This window comes from Pogona vitticeps, chromosome 1 (genome assembly GCF_051106095.1).
Source record: "Pogona vitticeps strain Pit_001003342236 chromosome 1, PviZW2.1, whole genome shotgun sequence".
Taxonomy (NCBI): domain Eukaryota; kingdom Metazoa; phylum Chordata; class Lepidosauria; order Squamata; family Agamidae; genus Pogona; species Pogona vitticeps.
The window spans coordinates 8,589,305-8,599,637 of record NC_135783.1 but is presented as its reverse complement, the minus strand read 5'-3'; positions in this window follow the sequence as shown (position 1 = coordinate 8,599,637).

The window sequence follows — 10,333 nt, the reverse complement described above, 5'->3', positions numbered from 1 at the left end:
CTCGCTTAACGAGCGCACCGTATAACGACGAATCCGCATAGCGATCCCTTTTTCGGGATCGCTAATGCGGAGGCATACCGACGGTCGCAATGGGCAAAACTCGCATAGCAACGATCGGTAAGCGTTTCGCTTACCGATCTTCGCTTTGCAATGCCCGCGGATCAACTGTTAGGCGGTTCCAAAATGGCCGCCGGAAGCCCCAAAATGGTCGCGCGCAGTGTTTTCGCGCCCTCCCCTCGCTTACCGAGGGCGCGAAAATGGCTGCCGCTATGGAGGAAACTTCGCTGAATGGTACGTTTAGGGCTCATTGGAACGCATTAAACAATGTTTAATGCGTTCCAATGGGTTTTTACGTTCCGTTTAGCGATGTTTTCACATAGCGAGGGTTAATCCGGAACGGATTAACCTCGCTATGCGAGGCACCACTGTACTTAAAAGTCATACAGAGGAGAGGAAGGATCTATTCTTGATCATCTCAAAGTGCATAATAATGAGCTCATGCTACAGGAAGCCATATTTTGATTGAATATCAGAAAAAACTTCCTAACTGTTAGAGCAGCATGACAATGGAACCAATGACACTGAGAGGTGGTGAGCGCTCCAACACTGGAAGCATTCAAGAGAAAACACCTGGCAGATAGCCTTTGATTTATTCCTGCCTGGAGCAGGGGGTTGGGCTCAATGGCCTTATAGGCCCCTTCCAACTTCATTATTCCATTATCCTATTCAATCAATTAGGGGTAGGCAACTTGGCTGGGTCCACGGAGATTGCATAAATGATGCCAAAGCATGCCAAGAAATGAAACCAGAAGCCCACGTTCACTTTGCAAAAGAGCTGTGTTTTGATGTTAACCAGGACTGTGTCCTATTTAAAATGTGAGGATGTCAAGGGAGGGTTGGGGGCTGCAAAGGAGCCTTAAGGGGCTACACAGAGCACCAGGCCCACAGGCTGCCCTCCTTTGCATTAAGTAAGTTTTGTGCTCATCTAGGTGCATAGATGATGGAAGGACAGATCCTGAAGCTGAGGCTCCAATACTTTGGCCATCTCATGAGAAGACTCCCTGGAAAAGACCCTGATGGTGGGAAAGGGTGAAGGCAAGAGGAGAAGGGGACGATGGAGGACGAGATGGCTGGACAGTGTCATCGAAGCTACCAACACGAATCTGACCCAACTCCAGGAGACAGTGGAAGACAGGAGGGCCTGCCGTGCTCTGGTCCACGGGGTCACGAAGAGTCGGACACGACTTAACGACTAAACAACAACAACAACAAGGGTAGAACCAACACTTTGAATTCTGCCAAGAAGCAGATCAGCAGCCGGTTACACAACCAAACACTTTCCATAGGCAACCCCACTTAAGGTGTGTTGCACTAATCCAGCTGGGATGTGACTCAGGCATGCATCACAATGGCCAGATCAGACCTCTCTAAAGAAAGAGGTGTGGTTGGCACACTTACTTTAATAGTGCAAAGGCACTTCTGGCCACTGCTGAAACCTGGGCATCCAGGTTCAGAGATGAATCCAGGAGCACCCCGCAAGCTGTATCCCCCCCCCCCCAAAATGTATTTTTTTTTTTAATGGAGCAATCAGCATAGGACATCTGGGGGGGGGGGGGGAAAGACCAGGCTTTGGTGGTCCACGGTATGTTTTTGAAGAGAGAGCTTCCCATTTAATCAAAGCTCCCAAAGCTGAACCTGCTGCCTTTAGAGTAACGCTTGGTGTGCAGCATTCATGCGCACGCCACCAGGCCAACTGGAGTGTTATTCCCACAAGAAAAATTAAACACTCGTAATGCGCTTTTTTTTAAAAAAAGGGAATTGCACCCAACCCCCTCTTCATTTGCATCTTATAATAAGGATGCTATCATTCTAGTTTATAGTGCAGATCTTGAGCTACTCTCTCTCAAGGGGGCTTAGATGGCCCCTCCTGAGTTCCATATATATGTCTGGGAACGAACTGTAATCTTTCTGAAAGCACTTTTCCCTTCATTATTAACGTTACAAGTGTGATGAGTTAAAGGTTTTTCACTTTTCCAAAGTGCACAGGGGGCCGCCTTGCTCATTCCAAAGCAAACGCGGCGGGTAACCGTTCTCGGGCGCGGTCCCTCGTAGCCGGCGCCGGGGCTTCGCGGATTCGCCGATGAGCCAAGCAACCTTCCTCACCTCTTTACACTGAGCTATAATCTCCAGTGTGCTCAACCTCTTACATTTAGATTAATTATAAAACATTGTCGCTAGAATATTAAAATGATGTTTAATACACACGAGGGAATGAAGGCGAGGAAGAGGGGAGTCGGAAAGAGCCTATGATTTTCACCCGGCGACCCGTCTCACCAATTGCAGGCGATATTGGCTGTACTTTGATTTGATTTGATGCTCCCGATTGTCTGCTTTAGGAGAAGCGTCCTCCGCCTCCACAACGGTTCTCCTGACAGTATTGTAGAATTAGCGCACACGTGCTTTTCCCCTTCAGAAAGGCCCAAGGCCGCATCAACTTGATGTCTACTTCTGCTGGTATATGTTGCCTCTCAATCAACAGAGGCAGTAACCCCGAGAACAGCTAACCCATGAAAACAAAGTCATCCAGAGAGGTTATTTCTCCCTCCTCCCCACCGCCCACGAAACAACCCGTTCCCTCTTTGCTAAGAATAGAGTAACCTTGGCAAAATAATGATGATGATAATAATAATAGAACCAAAGAACTCAACCTCATTGAGAGGAAATTGGCAGCAAGCATTCATTGGAATCTATGATTGGTTCCCGTTTGTCGCTGGTTTTTCTCCCTCCAGAAAAGCAGGGCGTAAGTGACTTAGTTGAACAGGGCACCAAAGTCTAAAGAAAGTTCTGGAAAATGGTGTCACCGCTGCTGCCACCGTCACCAGCTCTTTTGCAACTACGATCATTTGCCTCGTTCCCAAGAACTTGTATTTTAAACCCATCAATCACTCGTCCTTCTCTCCCCACACACCTCCCTGATCTGTGTTCAAGTTCGCTTCCACAATCCGTTGAGGACATGCCCGCCAGGATTTCAAAAATAAGCCGTTCGCCTTCTGTGGTGAACAACGAATCATTGTAGAAGGAAGACGGTGGCGAGCGACCTTTACCAAACAAAAAGGCTCTAGTTAAACATATTAGAATATATAATTGTGCAACCCAGCATGTATATATGTGGATATAAGCATAAATGAAATATGCTATTTGTAGAGATGAGGGCGAACCACCGGTTCGCTGGTTTGTGCTGGTTCGTAGCAGCCAACCAGGTGTTCGGTGCTTCAAAGACCCACCTACTTCAACAGGCATTTATTTATTTATTTATTTATTAGTTTGTTTGTTTGTTTGTTTGTATTCGCGAAGGCTTTGCTGTCCTCTGAAGATGCCGGCCACAGAGACTGGTGAAACATTAGGAAAAACCACCATCAGAACACGGCCAAGAAGCCTGAAAAACCCACAACAACCACTATTTATTTATTTATTTATTTATTTATTTATTTATTTATTTATTTATTTATTTATTTATTTATTTATTTATTTATTTATTTATTTATTTATTTAACACCCTGCCCACCTAGACCAAAGTCTATTCTGGGCGGCTGCCAACACATTTATAAAAACAGTAACAATATAAAATATAAAACAACAACCTAATACGATTCAAGATGGCAAAAATAAATTAAGTAATGACAGGAGGGAAGGCCTGCCTAAAGAGCCAGGTCTTACGTTTGCTCTTATCACGAGCGTGCCTGCTGATAGAGGGAACAAGAGACCATCTGCCGGCCACAGCCCACTGGGTGAGAGGCAGTGGAACTGTGGTTGGGCCCCTGTTGGATGCCAGCTCTTTCTCAAGGGAGCTGGCTCAACCTTCCCCTGTGCTGGCAGGATCAGGCCCTGCTGCTCCCGGCTGCCTCATCCCCTACCAACACCGGCCACCTGGCCCAGGGGGAGAGAAAGGTTTTAACCGGAGCTTCCTTTGGGACCTGACCGGACGAGCGTGCCTGCTGATAGAGGGAACAAGAGACCATCTGCCGGCCACAGCCCACTGGGTGAGAGGCAGTGGAACTGTGGTCGGGCCCCTGTTGGATGCCAGCCCTTTCTCAAGGGAGCTGGCTCAACCTTCCCCTGTGCCTGCAGGATCAGGCCCTGCTGCTCCTGGCTGCCTCATCCCCCTCTCAACATGAGCTACATGGCTGGGAGGGAGAGAAGGGGCTTTAGAAAAGTTTTATTTTATATATGTTTTAAATGTTTTTAAATTGTTATTAATTGCCATCAATGAAGAAGAGACCCACAGTGGATCTAATGGAACAGGAAGGGGGGAGGGTGTTGGAGGGGGCAGCCATTGAGGTGGTGCTGGGTAGGGGAAGGAATGACGGTGGGGGTAGGACATGCCCGCGTAGGAGAAGAGAGGTTAGATATCTTACATCTATCCCCTCTTCTAGTTCTACCCCCAACCAGATGGTATCAGGCGACCATATCAGCAAACCCTCGAGCCACACGGTGCTGTTGATGAACGCCAGGTCAGTACAAAATAAAACTGCCCTCATCCATGATTTAATTCTGGATGAGGGGTCTGACCTGGCGTGCATTACTGAGACCTGGGTGGGAGAGGAGGGTGGTGTTCCCCTCTCCCAGCTATGTCCGCCTGGGTACTCAGTCCAGCACCAGGGTCGCTCGGAGGGTCGGGGAGGGGGAGTTGCTATAGTCTATAGGAGTTCTATCTCCTTGACCAGGCTTCCTGTCCCTTTGAGAGGAGGTCTCGAGGGCCTGTATTGTGTGTTGGGCTCGCGAGACAGGTTAGGGATTCTGTTGGTGTACCGCCCACCCTGCTGCGTACCAACAGTCTCCCTGCCTGAGCTGACAGAGGTAGTCTCGGACCTGATGTTGAGGACTCCCAGGCTGTTGGTGCTGGGGGACTTCAACATCCATGCCGAGGCTGCCTTGACTGGGGCGGCTCAGGACTTCATGGCCACCATGACAACCATGGGGCTGTCTCAATGTGTCATCGGTCCGACGCATGAGAAGGGCCACACCTTGGACCTGGTTTTCTCAACGGGACTGGAAGATGGTGGTTTGGATGTGGAGGGGCTGGTCGTGACCCCATTGTCATGGTCAGACCACTTCCTGGTCAAGTTCAGTCTATTAGCGTCTTCTTCCCTCTGCAAGGGTGGGGGATCTATTAAGATGATCCGCCCTCGGAGACTAATGGATCCAGATGGATTCCTGAATGCTCTGGGGGATTATCCGTCTGATATGGTCGGCGCTCCTGTCGAAGCTCAGGTCACCCTATGGAATAGGGAGATGACCCGGGCGGTTGACACGATTGCGCCTAAGCGTCCTCTCCCTGCTCGCCGAGCCCAGACAGCTCCCTGGTATACTTCTGAACTGCGGGCGATGAAGCGAGAGGGGAGACGGCTGGAGCGCAGGTGGAGGAAATCCCGCTGGGAGTCCGATCGAACACGACTTAGAGCCCATTATCGGGCCTATTTCGTGGCAATACGGCTGGCGAAACGGCAATATTTCTCCAGCCGTATTGCTTCCTCAGAATGTCGTCCAGCAGAGCTGTTTCGGGTGGTCCGGGATCTTCTTCAACCGGGAAATCCGGTGGAGGTCCCGGACTGCTCATCAGCTCGCTGTGATGAGTTTGCCATACATTTTGAGGGAAAAATCGCTCAGATTCGCAGTGGGTTGGACTCCACAGTTACTGCAGAATCAGAGGATGTGTCCAGTGCGCCGTGCTTAGGTCCAGTATTAATGGATGAGTTTCAATTGTTGAGACCTGATGATGTGGACAGGGTGCTTGGATCTGTCCGTTCTACCACCACTCCGCTCGACCCTTGCCCATCCTGGCTAATTGGAAGATCAGCCAGGGGGGTTCGCACCTGGGTCCAGGAGGCCGTGAATGCCTCTCTGAGAGAGGGAGTGGTCCCTACCGCCTTGAAAGAGGCGGTGATTCGACCACTCCTTAAAAAGCCTAACCTGGACCCAAGGCTGGTGGTCAACTACCGACCAGTGGCAAACCTCCCTTATTTGGGCAAGGTGTTGGAGCGGGTTGTGGCCGGGCAACTCCAGGCGCTGCTGGATGAAACGGATTTTCTGGATCCATTTCAATCGGGTTTCAGGCCGGGTTTTGGTACAGAGACTGCCTTGGTCGCCCTGTACGATGACCTTTGCCGGGAGAGAGACAGGGGGAGTGTGACCCTGTTGATACTCCTGGACCTCTCAGCGGCTTTCGACACCATCGACCATGGTGTCCTTCTGGATAGGCTGGCTGGGTTGGGAGTTGGGGGCACTGTTTTACAGTGGTTCCGCTCCTTCCTGGCTGACCGTGTCCAGAGGGTGGTGCTGGGGGACAGTTGCTCTGCCCCATGGCATTTATGTCATGGGGTTCCTCAGGGCTCAATACTGTCCCCCATGCTGTTCAACATCTACATGAAACCGCTGGGAGAGGTCATCAGGAGGTTTGGGCTGAGGAGTCAGCAATATGCTGACGATACTCAGCTCTACCTCTCGTTTTCCACCAATCCAGGTGAGGCAGTTTCTGTGCTGAACTCGTGTCTGGACCTGATAATGGACTGGATGAGGGTTAATAAATTGAAACTCAATCCAGACAAGACGGAAGTGCTGTTAGTGGGTGCTTCGCCGGACAGGCTGGAGGGCCATTTCCCTGCCCTGAATGGGGTTGCACTCCCCCTAAGGGACAGGGTCCGCAGCTTGGGGGTGCTCCTGGACCCCAGTCTAACACTGGAAGCCCAGGTGGACTCGGTGGCCAGGGGCGCCTTCCTTCAGCTGCGGAAATTATACCAGCTACGGCCCTACCTGGACGAGCGGAGTCTCATGACAGTCACACATGCACTGGTAACATCCCGCATATATTACTGCAATGCGCTTTACGTGGGGCTGCCTTTGAAGACGGTCCGGCGATTGCAACTGGTCCAGAATCGAGCTGCGCGGCTGGTGAGTGGTGCAGCTGCCACGGAACATATCAAGCCGATTCTGTATAAGTTACATTGGCTACCAGTTGCTGCCCGGGCCCAATTCAAAGTGCTTGTTTTGACATATAAAGCCCTAAACGGCTTGGGCCCTGGATACCTGAAGGACCGCCTCCTTCCATATGAACCTACCCGGCAGTTAAGATCTAGCCAGGGGGCCCTTTTGAAAGAGCCGTCCCTTAAGGAGGTAAGAGGGACGGCTTGTAGACAAAGGGCCTTTTCGGCAGCTGCCCCCAGACTATGGAATGCCCTCCCGACTGAGATTCGTCTGGCGCCGACGCTGATGACATTTCGGCGCCAGGTCAAAACCTTCCTGTTCCAGAAGGCTTTTAACTGAAATAATATTAGCTGTGGGTCTGATGGCAATTTTAATTGTATTTTAATTGTATTTTAATTGTATTTTAATTATTTTATCTTTTGCTGTATTGAATTTTAATTATTGTAAGCCGCCCAGAGACCTCTGGGTAGTTTGGGCGGCATATAAATTGAATAAATAAATAAATAAATAAATAAATAAATAAATAAATAAAACACCCAGCGAGGGAGCCAGGCAGATATCTGAGGGGAGACTGTTCCAGAGACGAGGGGCCACTGCCGAGAAGGCCCACTTTCTTGTTCTTTCTCTCCAGGCCTCCCTCGGCGTTAGACCCCCTCAGCCGCCCTTCCCAGCTAGAACGAGTGATTCGGGTAGATCTAGGTGGGAGGAGGCGTTCCGCTAGATATTGAGGTCCTAAACCATTTAGGGCTTTATATGTCATTGTTAATACTTTGAAATCAATGAGGAAATGAACGGGCAGCCAGTGCAGAGCAGCCAGAGTAGGAGAGATATGTTGATGTTTTCTTACCCCGGTGAGAAGTCTGGCCGCCGCGTTCTGCACCATTTGAAGCTTCCGCATCAATCTCAAAGGTAGCCCCACATAGAGAGCATTGCAGTTGTCTAATCCCGAGACTACAGGCGCATGGGCCAGAGTGGTGAGGGTCCCGCCATCAAAATAGGGATGCAGCTGGGCAATCCGCTGAAGGTGGAAGTAGAGGTACCCTCTCAGAGGCAATGCCCGGAGGATGCAAAGTCAGGCCTGCTGCCTTTGAGTCGACACCCACTGGAGCTTTAAGCACTATGGGATGGCATATAAGCAGCACACTTTGCTTTGCCTTGTTATTATACCCATTTTGTTACGAGGAGGTCAGTGAATTTTATGACCACCCTACAGTGTAGCGCCATATTGTATTTGCAATTCTTGGCATGGTTGATGTGGAGCTCCCTTCTTTATTCGTATCCAATTCAAAATGATGAGCGCACATGAAATATAGGTCAAAAATTGAAAACAAATTAAAATGTTAAAAACAATTAAGGGTTTGTTTGTTTTTTTAAACCAGAAGCCGGCTACTTCAATAGGCGTTATCTTGGGGCTGTGAAGTTGCAGACCACTGCTATTCTCTACGGCAGCGGCCCCCAACCTGGGGGTTCTGAAACCCAAGGGGGGGGTCACAAAGTGTTTGGTGGGGAGTTGCAGGTTGTGTTTTATGTGCTGTAACCCTTGTTAAAAAAACCCCAATTTTTCTTGACCTTTCAGCACTGGATATTCAAGTTCGCATGTGTGTGTGAGACACAGGCAGGGGAGAAAGAAGTCTCTACTTTCTAAGAAGGGATGGCTTTACCCCATTAAAAATGACCCATTTTTATACAAATGTGTGTGTGTGGGGGGGGATTACAGGTTACTTGGCTATTATAAAAGGGGGTCACAACTTGAAAAAGTTTGGGATTTGAAAGGTTGCTCTATAGAATATTCATGCATGTCTTCCAAGGTAAAGAAATGGTTCGGGAAGATGGGAAGCCTTTTTTTAGTAAGTTTTGGGAAGTGATCAACGTTGTGATATGGGCACCAATGCTGGCAAATGCCCAATTAGCCAGAATCCTATTGGTTCGTTATGCAAGCATGTAAATCACAGCAGCAAACTGCCAAAAGTTAACAAGTTGCTGCTCATCTCCCTTGCATACCAACTCATGTGACGGACGCATGATGATGAGAAATACAAGCAGCAACTTGTTAACTAGTATCTGTTCATGGTTGCAATTGATGCTGTAGCAATGTGATAATTAGAGACCGTCTTCGGTAAACTGGTCTTTGCATTTTTTTTTTTAAAAAAGGCCTCCATATAAATGGGTGATGATGACCACGGCAATGGTAATGAGGGCTAAATCCTGCACTCACAGGCTCAGGTCTTAATCTGGATCAGGTCCCCTTAGCTTACTTCTGAGTAAGAGAAAAGAACAAACACAGCAGCATGGTATAAACACTCAACAGGGCTCCTGAGCTTCCATCTTGAAAGTCACCGCGGAAATTCCCTCCATTTGCCCTTATCTTGCAAGAAATTTCCAGAAAAGGAACTTCTCCAACCTTTGTGTTTTAAAGGCCATGCATGTTGCTTGAGAAGGACGTATTTTATAAGCCTTCTTTAGCTCTGATAAGTAAAGGTAAAGGTTGCCCTTGACATTTAGTCCAGTTGTGTCTGACTCTAGGGCGCAGTGCTCATCCCCATCTCCAAGCCATAGAGCGAGTGTTTGTTTCAGTGGTCACGTGGCCAGCACGACTAGACACGGAACGCCGTTAATTTCCCACCGAGGTGGTACCTATTTATCTACTCGCATTTACATGCTTTCGAACGGCTAGGTTGGCGGGAGCTGGGACAAGTGACGGGAGCTCACTCCGTCACATGGATTCAATCTCACAACTGCTGGTCCTCTGACCCTGCAGTACAGAGGCTACTGTGGTTTAACCTGCAGCGCCACCACCTACCCCTAGGAGAAGGAAAACTCCGATTTCAAACCTCCACTGCCTTGTGGCTATATCCACCAATGGAAAAGGCTTCAGGAGTTAACCTCGAGGCAAAATCCGGAGCTGGAGTCCCGAAGGCAGCTCGTGTCGTTCTGCCAACTCCTGCGACGTTGCTGGAACCAGTCGTATTGGCTCTTGCCTTTCCATTGGACCATTTCAGCAATGTGGAGAGGGGGGATCTGCTGCTTGGGTAACAGCCTATCCTCCATATTACCTTACCCGGGCTTCATGCTCTGGAGAGGACACTCCTCTATTCAGAGCATGTTTCATAGTCTCTCGAAAGTGAAGGATGCCTATGCTACCACGTACCCCTGATACCCTGGTCTTATTGTCAGCCTCACAAAGTAAGCTGTGGGTTTCCTATATCCGTACAGCTTGCCCAAGGCTTCACAGGGTGGTTTTTCTGCCAAGGGAAAACCAATCTCTGGCTCCGCAGCAAGGTTTCCAACTCACTGAGAACCCTACCATTACAATTCTCCATGTTATTAGTTTTATTCATCAATTAAATTCCAT